At 38.9% G+C, this 18,893-nt stretch overlaps 1 long non-coding RNA gene across 1 annotated transcript in view; it reads right to left on the bottom strand.

Moving 5' to 3' along the window:
- Nucleotides 1-18,893, bottom strand: part of LOC122812810 — a 539,228-nt gene that overhangs the window by 269,799 nt on the left and 250,536 nt on the right. The window lies entirely within an intron of this gene.

The following is an 18,893-nucleotide window of genomic DNA, read 5'->3' as shown; positions in this document are numbered from 1 at the left end:
TCACTGTACTGCTGGGATGCTCACTTCCACAAAGCAAGATGAGATACTACACACTGACTGTAATTTTCAACTAACAACTATTCAACTAACAACTGAACTGGCATAACTGACATAGATCTTTTATATCAGATTCCAAAGCAAAACAAAAACAAACTGCTGCTGCCAGAGCTCCGCCCTTCAACTGGTTATAGAATGACATCATATCTAGTCACCCGACTGGCACAATTCATCTTCAGAACTCTGTTAAGATTCTGTTGCAGCATTTTTAACATAAGCAACTTTTACAAATACATTTTTAATAGAAGCAGCTGTACAAATCAATGTGACAGTCAAATAACACAAGACTATGTAAAAAGCTTCAGCCAGTCATGCTGGCATATGCTACACATGCACTGTCTTACTTCTCCTGCTACAGCTGGCGACATCTCACAACATCACATCTCTACCACTGTTTTGAAGACTCAAGCTAGTTTTTAAAGTGACCCTGGAAAAATGTTGCTTGAGAGAAATGGGTTTGTCTGGGAACACAACAACCTATACCCTGACTTGAGAATCCATCTGTATTGGCATTGCTGTAATCCAAACTGGCTAATATACGGGGTCCTCCCAAAGCCCCTTTAAGCTTTTGGAATGCCTGCTTGCAGGCTAGGGTCCACACTACCTTATCTGGTCTGTTTTTCCTTGTCAAATATGTGAGGGGAGCAGCTGCTGTACTATAATTGGAAATTAACTTTCTATAGTACCTTGATGTTCCCAAGAATGCCCTCTCTCTTGCTTTTTGTTAACAGGGGCAGGCCACACCTGAATAGCTTCCACCTTAGCAGGTTACTTACTGGGCTTAATGGTCAACCCTACCCTTTGCAGTCTGCCCAGGATCTTCATGACATGCTGAGGCTTCATTATGTTAACATAGTACAATTTGTGCCCCTAACTTCTGCTTATCAGGTTTACCATGTATTTCACATTATTGACCTTCCTTACCACTTCAAAGGGTCCCTCTCAAGCTGCCTGCAGCTTATTGTGTCTGACAGGAATGAGCACCATAACCTGTTGTCTCACAGCATACTCTTAGGCTCAAGCCTCCCTGTCATACCAAACCTTTTTCTGCTGTTGGGTTGCTGCCCAGTTCTCCTGGGCCAAAACCATGAGGTTCCTAAGCCTTGTCCTGAGGTTTAGGACATATGCCACAACAGATTCCTTGTGGATTCAGACTTACCCTCCTTTACATCATGAATCAAATCTAAAGCTCCCCTCACTCTATGCCCATACAGTAACTCAAAGGGTGAAAAACCTATGGATTCCTGGGGTACCTCTCTGTATGCAAACAGTAGATGGGGCAAATATTTGTCCATCTCTCCTAAACTGGTCTGGTCTTTAGTGTAGAGTTTAACCTCTCCAGAAGACCATTAGTCTGGGAATGGTATGGGATGGTCTTTAGGTGCTTCACCCCACAATGATTCCACAGACAAGCCAGTAGGTCTGGCATAAAATTAGCACCTCAGTTAATATTTCTCTTGGGAAACCTACCCTGCTGGAAATCTCTAACAAAGCATTTGCCATCTTCTCTGCCTCAATGGAGTGTAGAGCCTCTACCTCAGGACATCTACTAGCATAATCTAATACCACCAGGTTATACTTCCCTGTAGAACTTGGGGTATTCAGAGGCCCCACAATATCCATAGCTACCCTCTGAAACAGCTCTTCAATCACAGACGAAGGCATTGGCAGAGCTTTGGCCTTGTCTACTTCCCTGCTTACCTTTTGGCACTGCTCACAGGTCCTGCAGTACCCTGTTACATCCCTTGCAGTCCCAGGCCAATAGAAGCTCTGCATAATATGTCTCTTGGTACACTTTATCCCCATATGACCTGCAAAATGAATGTCATAAGTATGGCTAGAAGTGCCAGATGCTAGGCTCTGGGCACTACCAACTGTTGTATTACCTCACCCTCTAATCCTCCCTCTGGGTTCCACTCTCTGTGGAGTAACCCTTTGTTCCAGTATACAGACTCCCCTTTCCTTTGAGCATCAGGTGCCTCTTTAGCTGCCTCCCTCAAGCCTCGTAAAGTAGGATCCTAAATATGAGCCTGTCTCAACAATATCTTTGTAACTCCTCCAAGCTTACTTCCACAGGAAACCTAGTATCTTCTGACAGTGGTGCCTCACTGACAACCTAGGTACTACCACTCACCTCTGTCCTTGCAGTCACTTGGCCCAAGGGAACATCAGTACCTACCTGCAGTTGTGGTTCACTTCCAGGTTCACTGCTACAAGGCAGCTCCCTCCCTGAAATAACCACATCACCAGCCCCAGTTTCAGCCATGGGGTCTGTCTGGGTCCCCCCCCCCCTCCAGGCGACTAGACCTACCCGTCTGTCTCTAAGCCATGTAATTGCATGCACAGAATGTACTACATTATCAAAATAATTCCCCATTAAGACATTTGCAGGGATATCCTCAAACACACCTACCTGCTTGTTCCCTTTTCCACTCTCCTAGTCAAAGTGAATTTGGGCCAAAGGTATTTGGAATGTGGTCCCTCCTAAAGTTCTAACCAGTGTGGACTGCCCAAGCAAGTACAGTTCTTCTTTAACCACTGCAGGCTTCACAATGGTTATGTCAGAAGCTGTGTCTCTCTTAGCAATGGCCTGTCTTCCATCCACTAAGATAGGAGACAAACTCCGGTGATAGTTTGGTAACTTTGTTATCTCCAGGCAATTTACTACTGGCATGATGTTATTCACATTTGCTGGATCCCTCACCTTTTTATGCTACCTGGCCCCTCTGATTACATTTAAAACATCTTATCACTGATCCTGGCTGTGAACATCCCCTGTTACCGGTAGGCTCTGTTTAGGTGATTTAGGCTGCCCATCATGGGTTCCCTTATATTCATGTGCAGCACTGGGTATCTCCTTCTTATGCAATGATGCTCTGATTGCTAAGTAGAGATCCCCTTTTATCCCCAGCTTATCTGCAATGTTACATTCTCGGTCTGCCAACCAGATTCTCATGTCCTCAGATAAAATGTTAAGGGTTTGTTCCCTCATCAAAAGGTCTGCCAGACTTTCAAAAGTGGGGACTCGACACCCACTTCCCCAGCTTTGCCATGGAGTAAGGGGTCAGGAACCATGCCCAGTGCTTTTGGTCTACATTATACTATTTACATACTCTTTCAAATATATGAATAAAACTATCAAAGTCACCACCTTTGCAAATTGTGGAATAAATTTACTGACCTTTATTGCTTCTGAGATCCAGTTATTACTTTACCCAATACCTCCATGACTCTGATGAAGGGTCAGCATTTCTCGCTCATGAGGAAACTGCTTCTCCTTTTCTTCAGCCTCCAAATGTTTGGCCTACAGTTCATTCAGAAACTGCTTCTCCTTTTCATAAGCCTTCAAATGCCACAGTCTCTCTTCAATCTCATTTTCTTCAGCCTCCAAATGTTTTGCCTCCAGTTCAAGTCTCTCTATCTCCAGATGGATTTTTAATTATTCTGAGGAAAAAGTGAACTGTCCTGTTTCTGAAGGCTGCACATCCCCATCACCAGAGTTGCTGTTTCCCTGGTTGCTGGACCATGCTACAGCTGTGAATAAGACTGAAATCATATTCTCTCTAGTGAGATTGGCATGCTCCAGTCCTTTAGCTTCACACACCTTTACCAAGTGGTTCTTTGTCAACTTGTTATAATCCTCTGCTGACATCTTTGCCTGTTTTCCCAAACTAAACTAACAAAAATAAATAAAACTTGTGAAACTGAAACTCTGAATGTTTACCTTGTAGCTTTTGAGAGTACACACACCTACAATAACAACTGCTTACAAGCTACTGAAGTTCAATAAAAATCCCACCACTATGACACCAATATGTGATGAATCCTCTTTACCCGGGGCCAATAATCAAGAAGTCTCAATCCTCAACACTGATACCAGTGAGAGACTGTCACTAAAACAGGAATAAAGTTACACAATATTTTCAAATGCAGCTCTCTGCATCAAACACAGTTTTCCCCAAGAACACACAGGGAACATGGTCCACTAGGACAGGAGTGTCTGTCTCTCTCCAAATCTCAAGCAAAACCCACCTTGGAGCACTGTTACCCAGGTCCAAGTATCTAACACATACACTTGAATATCTGATTTTTCACACAGACACACACACGCGCGCGCACACACACACACACACACACACACACACACACACACACACACACACACACACACACACACACACACACACACACACACACACACACACCTGGGAAAGGCTGACACAGATTCAACAGCTGTGTCGCCTCTCTCTAGACTACAGTATAAATGGTATAGTGTGACCAAAGCAGTAAGGCTTTTTGGAATGGCCACAGTGTCGCTAAAATAAGCACAAATACTCTCAAGATGTTAAAAGTATTCTATAAAAGACCAGCCACAATGAAAAGTATAAAAATATTTAATAACGGATAATAAGATAGAGAACAGAAGAATACTTAATATTTAGTTACAATAAACAACAGAGTTTTCAGTCACAGGAAATATAAAAATAACAAGATAGATAGAATCTCACAGATGCAAGAAAAAGAAATAACATTCAATCTCATTGTACTTTTCTAACTGAACTAAAGAGAAACTGTCCCTAGTTAACTCACTTAGTATCATAAGGCAAGTTGTACTGCTGAGATGCTCACTTACACAGGGCAAGATGAGATACTACACTCTGACTGAACTGTACAACTAACAACTACTCAACTAACAAATGAACTGTGATAACTGACACAGATCTTCTATATCAGATTCCAAAGAAAAACAAAAATAAAAACAAACAACAAACTGCTGCTGCCAGAGTTCCGTCCTCCAGCCGGTTATAGAATCCATCACATCTAGTCACCTGACTGGCACAGTACACATTCAGAACTCTTAAGATTCTGTTGCAGTATTTTTAACATAAGCAACTTTTGCAAATACATTTTTAATACAAGCAGTGGTTCAAATCAATGTGACAGTCAAATGACACAAGACTATTTACAAAACTTCAGCCAGCCATGCTGGTATATGCCACATATGCACTGTCTTACTTCTTCTGGTACGAGTGGCAATATCTCAGAATGTCACATCAAGCATCAAATTCTTCAGGACCATCTACCACATTCCTCAGGGTGATAAATGACTATATATCATTCAGAGATATACTTACTATACATAGTTTGTCATACAAAGTCTGACAACTCTGTTGTTGCTTCCTTGTATATCTCTGCTCCTTCCCTGAATCATCATCTAATTTTTAAGATAATGATGATGATAGGGACTGTTTTATTCTACGTCAAAATTTTAACTTGACATGAAGATTTTAACTTTTCCTACAATAAAAAGATTTTAACTGCCATTAAAGCTAGAAGCTTTTATTTGATCTGTTAGACTGGTTAAGCTGCTATCACAGTTCATCACAGTCACATAGCAACTACTACATCTTCAGTGTGGATACTTTGTATATCAGACCAAAAAGATTGGATACTTTGAAGCCATCATAAGACTGGATACTTTGGAGCCATAATTTTGCTATGGTATAACTGCATTCACAGCGTGAATATCTTGTAAGTGTATTTAATTTAAGTACTGGAAATGTATGCAAGTTTTTTGCTATATATGTTGCACTTTTAAGTTTTATATCATTTAACCACACTACCTATTCTCCAAGAGAACTTTACTTCATTGGCCATTGTTGCACAGCGTTTCATTTTGAATACGATTTTTAAGATAATGTTTCAGCCCATCAAATCAGATTACATTTTAAAGATAAGATTTTTAATCATCTTTAGAAAATCATTGCAGGCATCCATAAACATTAGGTAAAATCTTTCCATTTTTAATATATTTCCAAAGAGATTCCTCAAGAACAATGAAAAACACGTGTCAAGATTTAACCATTATTTGAACATCTTGCTTAATAGTATTTAACAAATAAGAAAGCACTTAAAGAAACAGGTATATGCATTGTTGAATATGAACCATGTTTAAACTGCAATCTTTTCTTTTCATAGCATATGTCATAATGCACCTATCAGCCAGTCTGTCTTGCTGCTCTGTAAGAAGTTAATGCCTCTGCATATGTATTTATCTATAGTTTACTGCTTGCATTTTAATTCACTGCTGTGGTTTGGCCGAAAGTTGTCTCCTTAAAATCAGTTCCCTTTTCAAACAATTAAAAACATGGATGCTTAATTCTAAATATTACCCTCAAACAGATATGTTACTGAGTCTATTATCATAGAATTTCTATCTTTACATATAAAATACATTAAATATCCAGAGGACTTTATTCCTATTTTTTTTCATTTGGATTGCAGTTAATTCCAAATTGTATCTTTTTTTTCCTCAACTGTGTGTTAAAGAGTCATCCAGCTAGTTACTTTCCATCATTTGGCATTTATTTGTAGACTGTGCTACATGTTACTTCTTACAAACTCTACAGCATAGGTTCATAGGTTCATAGGTGTTTACTAGGCCAACGACCACAAGGCCCTTTTTAAGCCTAGCCATGCATCCCAAATCTCTGACAAGTTCTGATACCCTTGATAAGTGTAAGCATAGGCCTGGGAGCTGAATTATTTACAGGTTACCTATTTGCATTAGAGACATAGGTGCCAAACCAGGGTGAATTTCCGCTTTCCCATCCAATTTCCCAAGTTCCACTTGAATTAGATTAGGGAGGAACTCTGGTTCACATGGATAGGGAACCTGTTCAATAGACGGGGTAGTATCTGGGATACATACCTATCTTTCCAGCAGGTACTATTTATAATCGCATTCAAGGTTTAAGTCTTTAGAACAGGTAATTCTGGTACTGTTTGTTTTGTGGATATGCAGGAGATCCATCAGAGTGATTTCTGATAATGCCCTGTATACCAGGCATAGTTCTCCCCTCAAAAGCTGTAGGAGACAGGATACAGGGATAGGGCCTTGAGGCTGTCTGCATAGCACATATTACTTAAACCCTGTATTCTTTTAGTGAGGAACCTCTGTAGACATTCCAGTTGTTGAATATGCCTGGTTAGGTACATAACGAAGGGGGCATTGTACTCAATGACAGGTCTGATGAATGCCAAATACAGTGGAATAATGACTTCCTTGGACCTAGATGCCATATCTTTGCTTATAAGTTGCACTACATAGAATGATTTCCTCACCACTGTAGACACGTGATGATCAAAGGCTAGATTACTATCTATGTGTGTCCATAAGTCCCTGACTACTGGGTCAACTATAAGGGATGTGTTGTCACTATGATAGTTACCAGGAATGGATGACTTCCCAAAGGACACTACTATGCATTTCTTGGCATTTAGTTTTAGTCCATGGCTCTGACACCAGTTATTCATCTGTGTCAGCCCCTCCTGGAGAATATTTGTGTCAGTGTGAGATTCAATGACAGCTCCTAACTTGCAATCATCTGCAAACTTAGTCGGCCAGAGACCACTGACATTGGCCTTGACTTCTGAGAAGTAAATGCCAAAAAGGAGTGGTCCAAGGACAAATACCTGAGGGACTCCACTTGTGACTGGCCTCTTTATATATTGGGGCTCCCCAATTCTAACTTTCTGGGTCCTGTCTGTGAGTTAGTTGGCTATCCACTGGGTGACATACAGGTTTGCACCTAACCTCTTGAGTTTGTCAATAATGCCCGAGTGGGGTATTGTGTCAAATGCCTTGGCCAGGTCAAGGTAGGCAGTGTGAATGATTTTGCCCTCATCCATTGCTTTAGTGACCTTCTCAAAGAAGTCCACCAGGTTAAGTAGGGATGATCTGCCCTTGACAAAACCAAACTGGGTTGGCTCCAGTGACTGGAGGTTTACTGTATCTCTATTGATCATCTCCATGATAATTCCTTCCGTGGCTTTGCATATAAGACTAGTGAGACCTATGGGTCTGTAGTTTCCAGGGTCTGTAGATGGCCCACCTTTGTGCAGAGGGATGACCGATGCCTTTCTCCATTCATGAGGCATGAAGCCTGTTTGGAGGCTACAGTTAAATAGTAATTCCAGAGGCCCTGATAGGTCATGTTTCTTGCTATTTAGAAGGCATCCTGGGATATTGTCTGGGCCCATTGATGCAGTGTTTTTCGTCTTAGAAAGAGCATTAAGGACCTGTTCCCTAGTGATAGTAGGGGGAGTTACATTTGATAATATTTCTTGAAGGAGGGTTGAGGGGGAGATGAGTAAAGTTGGAGCTGAATTTATCAGCCAGGCTTTGCTTCTCTGTTGGAGTTAGTTTTAGAAAACTGTGTTTGTTAATAATATATTTTATGGCTAAAATGCATGACGGAGAGGTTTGCTGCTTTGGCAGTAAGCTATGTTAATAATGCTTATAAGGTGTGATGGTAACAAGAAACAATGTATGCATTTTATATTTCCACAGTTGTCTTATACTTTAAGGGTTGTATATGATTGATATTATCTTCCTTCTGTATAAAGGTATGAAGTAGGAACACATATTAAACTTTATTTTAAAAAATGTAAATAAGTTAAGGCTCATATTTGGAAGTTAAATTGTATTACAACAGGCACTTGCACTCATGTTTACATATATAAATCACTGTTTTGTGTGTTTTACAGTGTAACAGCAGTAATCAGTTGCCTCATGTCAAGCAAAAACACTCCAAAGGGGCATATATTTTTGAGCAACTAAGAATACAACTGATCATCAAACATATGACATTCAGCTTTATAAGCTTGGCAAGCTTCTGTTGTCAAGCATATGTGTCTTTGTGTCTTTCAGATTTTCCCGGTTAGGGGTCGCCACAGCGGAACTCCGGTCTGCTAATGATTGGTAGTTGATTTTTACGTGCCAAGTTACCAGCCCTGACACCCATACACGCATGTCTCCATGCAGAACATGCTCTAGCTGAGAATCGAACCGGACAGCGTCTTACTGTGAGGCGACAACGCTACCACAGCACCACCACCGCGGGTCTGTCAAGGATATGATAACACTTTTTACAATGTTGTTTGTCTTTCTGCTTTTTCCCAGTAAGGGGTCGCCACAGCAGAACTCCGGTCTGCTAATGATTGGCAGTAGATTTTTTACGAAACGCTGAGGTGCCAGCTCGACGCCCAACCTTCAACGAAGGCATGCCCATTTACGCACACGTCTTTCGAACGCTACCCAACCGTGGGGAGGGCATGCAGACTCCATACAGAAGGCACTCCCAAGCCAAGCCGAGAATCGAACGGGAGAACCTCTTGCTGTGAGGTAACAACGTTACCGCCATACCACCACGGCAGTCTATAACACTTTTTACAATATTACAGTCATATTTTAAAAAAAGTAACAGCTATTATAATCTTGGTACTAAATCAAAGCCGTATTTAAAAATGTGGAGCATTTATGAATACTAACAATAATGATAATATAAATACCACTATAACATAATAAATTTCAAACAGAAAAATCAAAACATAAAGTGTCTGTTTATTAATGAGTGCACAGTTAACAGTGGTGAAGTTTGCAATGGCTTGAAATCAAACTGCATATCTTTTAAGGGATCTCATTAATACCTTGCTCATGGTGAGGGTGATAAGATTATATATTGCATAAGTGCAAACTGTAGGGAAGTTTAGTTATGAATTTTGTTAAAAATGCTTGCACTGAATAATAATAAGCAAGGGATTATAGATCGTTGAAGTTATACTGAGTAGCAGCATATTACTGAAGCAATTTCATTCAGACACCCGGTCACTGAAGCAGTATAATATTTTACCAGCTTTGTAACATCTACATCAGACGGCACTGGATACCTGGCTTGCTATAGCCGGTAATCTTCTTATGCAGAAGATACAAAATGACAGCTTAAAGTGCATATTTCAGAACACATCAAAGGTTTAACTATTGAAGTGTTAAATAATAAACAGTTGAAGAATATTGATGGCCAGTATGCATTCCATGCCCTAGAGTAACTTATAAATAAAATTAGAAGGGCAGTTTGGATAATTGCTTTGAGTACAATGAAACTGTGTGGCGTATTCTCATAAACATCATGCTTTATATTAAAAAAAGTTTTTTGTTTTTATTTTAACCATGTTTGATGGACTTAACATACTCACTTTGCTAATTAGTTTTGCTAATAACTCATTAGCTAGTAATTCTTGTCCGTCATTTAGTAAAACAAATACCCACCCAAGTCATGAGCTTCTTTTTGATTTCTATTTTAATATTACATTTCACTTGTAACCTGTTATGCTGCTACATGTAGACCTACAACCTGTGACAGTATAGACAGACAGTGGCCTGCACTAGTGCAAACACATATACAACTGCTAACTTATACATGCACCTAGCAATGCTAATGCTTATCATCACAAGATGATAAAGTACTGCACTGTGGTACAGAAATCAGTGACAGCTTATCTCTGTGGGTACCCAATATATGCTTCTCAGGATCATTATTTTAGACTGTTATTAATTACGTTTAGCAAGTATAGATATAAAGCAGAATAACTTCCTGTCTGAATTCATCATGAATAGCAGGTTAATAGAAATAGCTCACAGTTTTGCTGTCATTATGTACAGTCCAGCATACTTAGGGTTACCACCTGTCCCACTTTGCAAGGGACAGTCCCTCTTTGGGCAGTTGTGTCCTGACCAGAAATATTAAAAATGGCAAATGTCCTGAGATTGTAGGACATAATTATGTCCCATATTGTATGTAATAGTTGCATAAAATAGTTATTTCTGTATCTAAAATGCCTAAATGTTACAAGAAACAGAATAAGCAACTAAACTGCTACAAGAATAAGCTTTTATTTAGGCAAAAAAGTAAAGTTCTATCCTTTGTACTGACTGTCAGTATGTGTCAGCCTGTAAAATCTGATGTGTGTCCCAAAAATGTCCCGCTTTGGCCATTTGAAAAGGTGTCAACCCTAAGCATACTACACCAATGAGAAAGTCATGCTCACTTGCTTATAGTGACAGTTATACAGCAAGAAACATTGCAGACTGCACAGTAGGCATTTTTATTTAAGTTAAATGCTTATTGCATTTATATTTTCTTTACCAGATTACTTGTACTGGCAAAGCCCATTTTCAAAGGGGAACCTCAGGGAAAAACATGAAGAAACTAAGTCAGATGACATAAGAAGGCAGAAATATACATGTCTGAAACTGCACTTTGATGGCTGGAATAAACGTCCTTAACTCTTGAAGATCGGTGACTGAGTGATTTTTAGATTACGCCTGTATTTGTTTATGTTTTTGTCTTTTTGTAGATCTGAGTGTGTGTTATCAACTGGTTTCTGAACTTTAGCTGGAAGTCAAGCCTTTCCAAAGGCTACACAAAAGATTGTGTCTTTCTTAAGGCTGTAAAGAAGGGTCTCTTTAGTCTTTTCAAAGGCTTCTCACAATAGCCTTTTTTAAGGCTTTCCACAACAGCTTTTTTAAGGCTTGCCACAATAAGCCTTTCTTAAGGCTGGACGGAGGGTTTGTTGAGGTAGCCTTCTTGGTGGCTACTTAATATTGCAATAGGCTATTTCCAGAGCCTGTCAAAGGGACCCCACAACTTTTTTAAAGGCTGTTCCTCAAAGGACTAGTTTAAAGGCTATCCACTAATAGGTCTTTTTAAAGGCCACAAACCACAGCCTTTTTCAAAGGCTATTCACAAGAGCCTTCCCCACTGGTTACCTCTCCTCAAGCATTTTTAAAGGCTTATCCAGCAGGACGAGAGATAGTAACCGAGGACTAGGCACAGAACCTAGGGTGCACACTAACCAGCTGCTCTTCAGGGGTAATAACTAAACTCAAAAAGAAGGAAAAGCAACAATTTTAGAATGTTTTCAGTAAATGTGAAGTGTATTATTAACACTGTAGGAAGGGTAGGTATAGTGAAATGGTGTACTAAATGTGATGTGGATGTTTTTCTCTTGGAGGATGTAAGATTTCTGACAAGAGAAGAAAGACTGCAAACAGAAAGATTGTAGGGTGCAAATATAATATGGAACTTAGGAAGTGAGCATTGTTGTGGAGTGTCTGCATTGTATATAAAAAGAAAAAACAGTGACAAAACTAGACGTAAAGTAAGGATGGGAAGGTTAACTGTTGTGGGTGTGATGTGGATAGAACATGTTTATAGATTTATAGCATTATATGCAATATATAACTATTATTTCTTTATTGACCACTGACTAGGAGACTTTTTTTCCGCAAAGACTCAGGGAGAAAAGCTGCAGTTTATTACAAACTTTTTAAGAACAATAATTTTTCAGCCTTTAAAAATAATGCAAAAATAAACTACTGTTTAAATAATTATACCAAATTAGCCATAATATGAAAACATTGGTTAAGAATAGATACAAGCTATATGACAATGATTTAATAGTTAGAGAAATTTTAGCCAGAAATTTAAAGTAAGTTAGTATAATACAGGAATTGCAACAGAAAGTTAGAGTAAAGTAGGGCTATGGTGTATTTAGAAAGAAAGCCAGGGGAAAGAAATTGATCGAAGTAAGGAAGTGAGTGAAGGAGTGAGAACAAGGAGATGTAAGGAATGAACAGTATTTGTTCACATATAGGGCTATAGTTTATCCTAGTGTTGAACAGAACAGAGACAGCTTTTAGCTAGGAAGTCTTTCAAAATAGTTTTGAATGATGGAGGGGGGTATTGACCTGATGGACAGAGATAAGGAGTTCTAGGCCTTAGCAACAATGTGTGAGTACAGACAATGCCCAGAAAATGTGATAGTTTTATAGACAGACAGTAGTCTTTGGATTGTAATAACTAAAGGGGAACATAGTTATTTAGAATATTATTTAGTGTTGGATAAGCAGCTGGATTCTGGATAATTTTATAGGTGGTAAGAAGCTGTGTATATGTTAGTTGATGGGGGAGTTTTAACCAATTTAGGCTTTTAAGTGCTATACAGTGATGGGTTCTGAAAGATTTATTTGCTGTAAATTAAGCAGCTTTGTTATGATATGCCTGAAGGTTAGTAAGGATGGGAGCACCATAAAAAGTGAGGGGAAGAAATACTTAGTCTTTCTCATCAAGGTAAGAGATAAATTCTTTTCATCAAATATTTGATTATGCGGTAGTTAACATGAATCTATAATTACAAGGGGAAAATATAAAAAGAAAGGAATGATTTAAAAAGAATGGAAGTGCTAAAATGTAGTGAATTAGCTTTGTGGAATAAAAGTCAATGGACATACAGAAGAGTAACTGTTGAATCTGAAATTGATTATTTTATATTATTAGAAGGCTTAGGGGTAGTAAATGGTTATACAGTTGTGACATGTTTTTCAAACCATTTAGCAATAAGGATGGAGGTGATGGAAGAAAGGGAATATATTAAAATAGGAAGGAGAATACAAGAATAAGTTGCAGAGTGGGAAATATTGCAGTTATGGAAGGATCATATAATAATGAAAGACTTCTATAAAAATGTCTAAATGGTGGACTGATTTTCAAAAGTTTAAAAACTGTTCTTTTATTAGTAGGATGATGTAAGAAAGGATGACAAAGTGACGCATGGGAAATGTATAAAAATGTATTCGGGAATTTAGAGGTTAATACAAGAGAGTATTTTGATGTGGAAAAAGAAATATACAAAAGAAATTGAGGAGAAAATAAGACATTACTGTTTAGGCCAACCTCTTTCGCTGTATACTCTCCTGTACTTCCTCATTCCACCACCAGGTCTCCTTGTCCTCCTTGTCCTCCTTCCTCTTTCCAGATGTCACACTAGCACCTTTCTAGCCATCTCCCTTACTATCTCTGCTGTAGTTACCCAGCTATAAGGTAACTCTTCACTGCCACCCAGTGCCTGTCTTAACTCTTCCCTGAACTCCACCTCACAATTACCCTTTTTCAGTTTCCACTTGATCCTTGGTGCTGCCCTCACACTTCTCCTCCTCTTTTTTATCACCAATGTCATCTTGCAAACTGCCATCCTATGCTGCGTAACTACACTTTCCCCTGCCACCACTTTACAGTCTCCAATCTCCTTCAAACTGGCCCTTCTACATAAGATATAATCCACCTGTGTGCCTCTCCTTCCACTCTTGTATGTCACCCTATGCTTCTCCCTCTTGTTAAAATATGTATTCACCACAGCCATGTCCATCCTTTTCACAAAATCCACTACCATCTGCCTTTCTGCATTCATTTGCTTAACACCATACCTACCCATCACTTCCTCATCCCCTCTGTTCCCTTCACCAACATGCCCATTGAAATCTGCTCCAATCACCACTCTCTCACCCTTGGGTACAGTCATCACCACTTCATCCAACTCACTCCAAAATTTTTCTTTCTCATCCATCGCACACCCAACTTGTGGAGCATATGCACTAACAACATTCATCATTACACCATTAATTTCCAGCTTCATAAACATCACTCTATCTGACACTCTTTTCACCTCCAAAACACCATGATAAAACAATCTAAACCTGCCTCCGATACACCTAGCCTTGCTCCCCTTCCATCTGGTCTCTTGCGCACACAATATACCAATGTTCCTTCTGTCCATCATATCAGCTAGCTCTCTCCCTATACCAATCATACTGCCAACATTCAAAGTTCTGAACCTCACTACCACAGTCCTAGCCTTTACCTGCCTTCGGGCATGCCTTCCCCATCTTCTCCTCCTCCTTCGGCCAACAGTAGCCCAATTTCCACCAGCACTCTGTTGGTTAACAGTACTGGTGGCAGTCATTGTTAACCCGAGCCTCGACTGATCCGGTATGTATATCTGTACTGTTGTCCGCATGTATCCTTTGGCAAAATTTTACACCGGATGCCCTTCCTGATGCAACCCTCTCCATTTATCCGGGCTTGGGACCGGCACAAAGAAATGCACTGGCTTGTGCATCCTCAGTGGCTGGATTTATATGATCCCAGAATAAATATGAAAAAGAAATCATGCAAACGGTGTTTTCTTTCATATGGGATTCAAGATTAAACCCAGTGAAAATAAATGTTTTCTATATTAATAAAGATGAATGATATTGGGGTTACTAAATCCAGTCGTTTGTTCTGCTTCTTTAATCTTGTATAAAGTATTAAAGAAGGTAAAGGAAAATACTCAGAAATTAATAGTGAGGATGTTTAAATTCAAGTATAGAAGTTTCTGGAAGATGATAAGAATAAGAAAAAGAGTAAAGGAATATGTAAATATAGAAATTAAAAATTATCAAGAAAAAATACTAACATGGAAAATAAAACTTAAAGCTACAGAGAGAGATAGAAGGATGGTGTGTAATAAAATGATGAAACAATATTAGTATGTAAACCCATGTGAGAATTTACCAAAAGAATTGATTAAAGCCATTAATATAAGGAAAAAGTGGTTTGCCAAGACAGCAAAGTACTAAGATTTTCTATGGAGATTGGTAATATATGCAATTCCAGCAAATAGGAATGTACAATATAAAAAGAAAGTTGAAAGGGTGTGTTCATTTTGTGGAAAAGAGTGATGATGCACTGTAAAAATTTAAGTGAGGAAAATTTTTTTGAGACTATTTAATGACGTGAACAATGTAGATATCAATTTGATAGTGCCTTGATATTATAAGGACAAGACGAAAGAATGTGTGAGAAGAGTAGATAGTTTATTTTATGTAATATAGATTGTTTGGAATGAAAGACTGAATTAAATTTTGTTTAATGTGAAATAGATTTTGGCAGATACATTGTGAACAATTAGATGGTATAAGAAAAATGTTAAATAGTAAAAAAAAGAAATATGTATATACGTACATGGCACGTATGTACATTTTATAAATATGGAAATAAGTAAATAATGTCTTTTATGTTGTGTTAAATAAAGGACCATTACTCTTTTTAGTAGGTGACATGGAATTTTTTTCATTCACTGGAACTATCAACAACTGAAGCAGATGGGGCCTCAGTTTAACATCAAGTATGAAAGACAGCATACTCAAGATTCTAGCACCTACCTGCTGTAGGAATAGAACCCACAGCATTCTGCACCAAAGACAAGTGTGCTATTTATTGCATAGCTGGCACTGATAATGTACAATGTTGAAACATCAAGATATCAAAATATTAAAATGGTGAAATCAAAATGCCTATTCCCGTAAACATGTGCAGAATTGGACGTACCCTCCCCCCAAGGTAATCCTTTAATATCATTAAAACTAGATCCAGAAATGAGTCACTTAAATGAAGAGAATGAGTCTGCTGAAGATTTTGATGCCATATTCTTAGAAGTAGAGCATGCAGCCTACTGACGTAAAAGACTGCAATGGCAACAGTTTTATTTAGAAGCCTGCATGCACCCACAAATAATTCCAAGAGGTCTAAGACTTAAATGTATGCCAACATATGGCAATACTTACTCTGACCTTTTTGCTCGATGGCAGGCTATAAATTTGGAAATTAATTTCCAATATATTAGGCTACTTATAGAATGTTTTAAGCCTATAGTGGACTAAACAGCTGATTTGTTTAAAAGAAAGCAGCATGACCTAGACGCTATGGAGTTATCTGACTCTGTATTTTCAGGTTAGAAACACTGCAAAGTAGCCTAGATGCTTATGACACTAAATTAAAAAAATATAAAAAGCCTGCAAGAGACTTCCAGGACTTTAAACAAGGAAACATCATTGATTGGCCCAGACAAAAAGATGGGACTCATGACAAGAAAGTATTACAGAAAGAAACAGCTACTGGAACAGTGAAATCCTTATGGAATAACATACTTCAAACAAAGCAGTTAGCGGAATATTTCATTTTAACTTCTTCTGAACAGAGAGTAACACCCCTCAGCTCTCAGCGAATGAATACTTTAGATAATTTTATAAGTACTAAAACAATGGAGAACAGACAAGAAGGCCAAGAATTAGGTAATAGCAATGTTTGCTCATCCACTGATTCTACCACATGGCCCATGGAAGGAGCTGTCCACATACCATTTTTTCAGCAATCACCAATATTAATAAAACATTGACAAGGGCAGAAGTACAGATCTCCCAGTCGGGAAAGGAAAAAGAGAAAAGTGAATGCCTAATGGTACCTTGTCAATGCAATAAGTTAGTCATTAATATTTCGAAATGTCACTTAACTAATGAACAGATGAATGTTGTGGAGAAGGGGTTGCCCTTTATTCCCCCCTAAACCCATAGTTAAGTGAATTTGTAATTGACATAAAATGCTTTAGGAGAAATGTGACTCTGAAAACTCTGTTAGGAGCTACTAATTCTAAACCTCCTGAACAATACAAACAATTGAGCAGTTTTGTTCCAGTTCCTCATCCAGCTGTGGAGCTATTTACATGACTTTGTGAAAAAGAAGTAGCAAAATGAAGGCAAACAAATATGAAAAAGGGGTTATAGAAATATTACCTTCATAGAAAGGAAAGCACTATGGGAGCTAATGGATGGAGATGATTTAATAATCAAACCAACGGATAATGGGGGAGCCATTGTGGTCATGGATTCCTCTGTATTGCCTTAGGATGAAAGGGCTATTAAAGGATAAAAACCCCTATAGAAGGATAAATAAAAATGAACTGAATAAAATAATTTGTACTGTTCATGAAACTCTATTGGAAATGATTGCAACTAGAGTTATCACACAGGAATTGTTTGATCTTTTTCAGGACAGAACACCCTCAAATACCACAGATAAGTGGCCTTCCGAAAATCCACAAATATCTGAATGTCCCCTGAAGCGGCCAATAGTGGCAGGGAGAGGATGGATTACTGATCCCCTCTCCATTTATTTAGAGGACCAACTAAAAAAGTTCCTGGTCAGAACACCAGTAGTACTAAAAGACACTTCTCATTTACTTCAGTCCCTGTATCAGTGTATGGGATGTCGATCACACTTTGATAATATAATTATGGTAACAATGGATGTATGTAGCCTCTTCACAGTAATACCTAATGATATGGAGTGAAGGCAGTGGCACAATTTATTTCTTCAGAAATGGAAAGACCAGCTTTATGAAGAATATGTATGTTATTAGAATTGGTGCTAAACAATAATATCTTTACTTATGGAGATGAATGCTATTGGCAAAAGTGGGGAGGGTAGCCATGGTCACCCCCTGTGTGAAGTGAATAGTTATTCAAATCTAGTGTTAGCTCATTGGGAAGCAATTTTTGTTCTGAATGATGATAACAGGTGGAAAGATAGCATACAATATTATGGATGTTTTGTTATGACATATTTATGGTGTGGCAAGGTCCTAAAGAGTCCCTGTTGGGATTTATATCTTATCTTACTATCACCACTTCTTCTTCTTCTTCTTTTGGCTTTTCCCGGTTAGGGGTCGCCACAGTGGATCACCTGTCTGCTCATGACTGGCAGTGGAGTTTTACAGTGTCGAGTTGCCAGCCTGGCACCCAACCTTCCACAGAAGGCGCACACACACACATTCACACCTAGGACCAATTTAGAGTGTCCAATCCACCTGCAGCATGTCTTTGGGATGTGGGAGGAAACCGGAGCACCCGGAGGAAACCCACGCGATCACATGCAGACTCCGCACAGAAGTCACCCCAGCCGAGGATCGAACCGGAAAAACTCTTGCTGTGAGGTGACAATGCTAACCACTGCACCACCATGGCCGCCCATCTTACTATCACCACTACATTCCTAAAATTTGAAACCTGTATGTCCACTACTATGATTGAATTCCTAGATGTCAGATTAGCCTTAGATGAGAATAGAGGTATAATCACGTCCATATTTAGAAAAGAAAAATGGAGGAATCACTTACTCCATAAGAGTAGTATGCAGCCCAGACATATTTTTTCTAACATCATGGAAAATCAGTTGGTAAGGATTTCCAGACTGTGCACCGAAGAAGAAGACGCTTTTAAACATGAACATCATGCTTTAGAACAACAACTCAAGAATAGAGTTTACACAAAGAGAGAC

This window comes from Protopterus annectens, chromosome 10.part0 (genome assembly GCF_019279795.1).
Source record: "Protopterus annectens isolate FY-2018-M chromosome 10.part0, PAN1.0, whole genome shotgun sequence".
NCBI classification, from domain to species: Eukaryota; Metazoa; Chordata; order Ceratodontiformes; family Protopteridae; genus Protopterus; species Protopterus annectens.
This window is presented reverse-complemented; position numbering and strand designations above follow the sequence as displayed.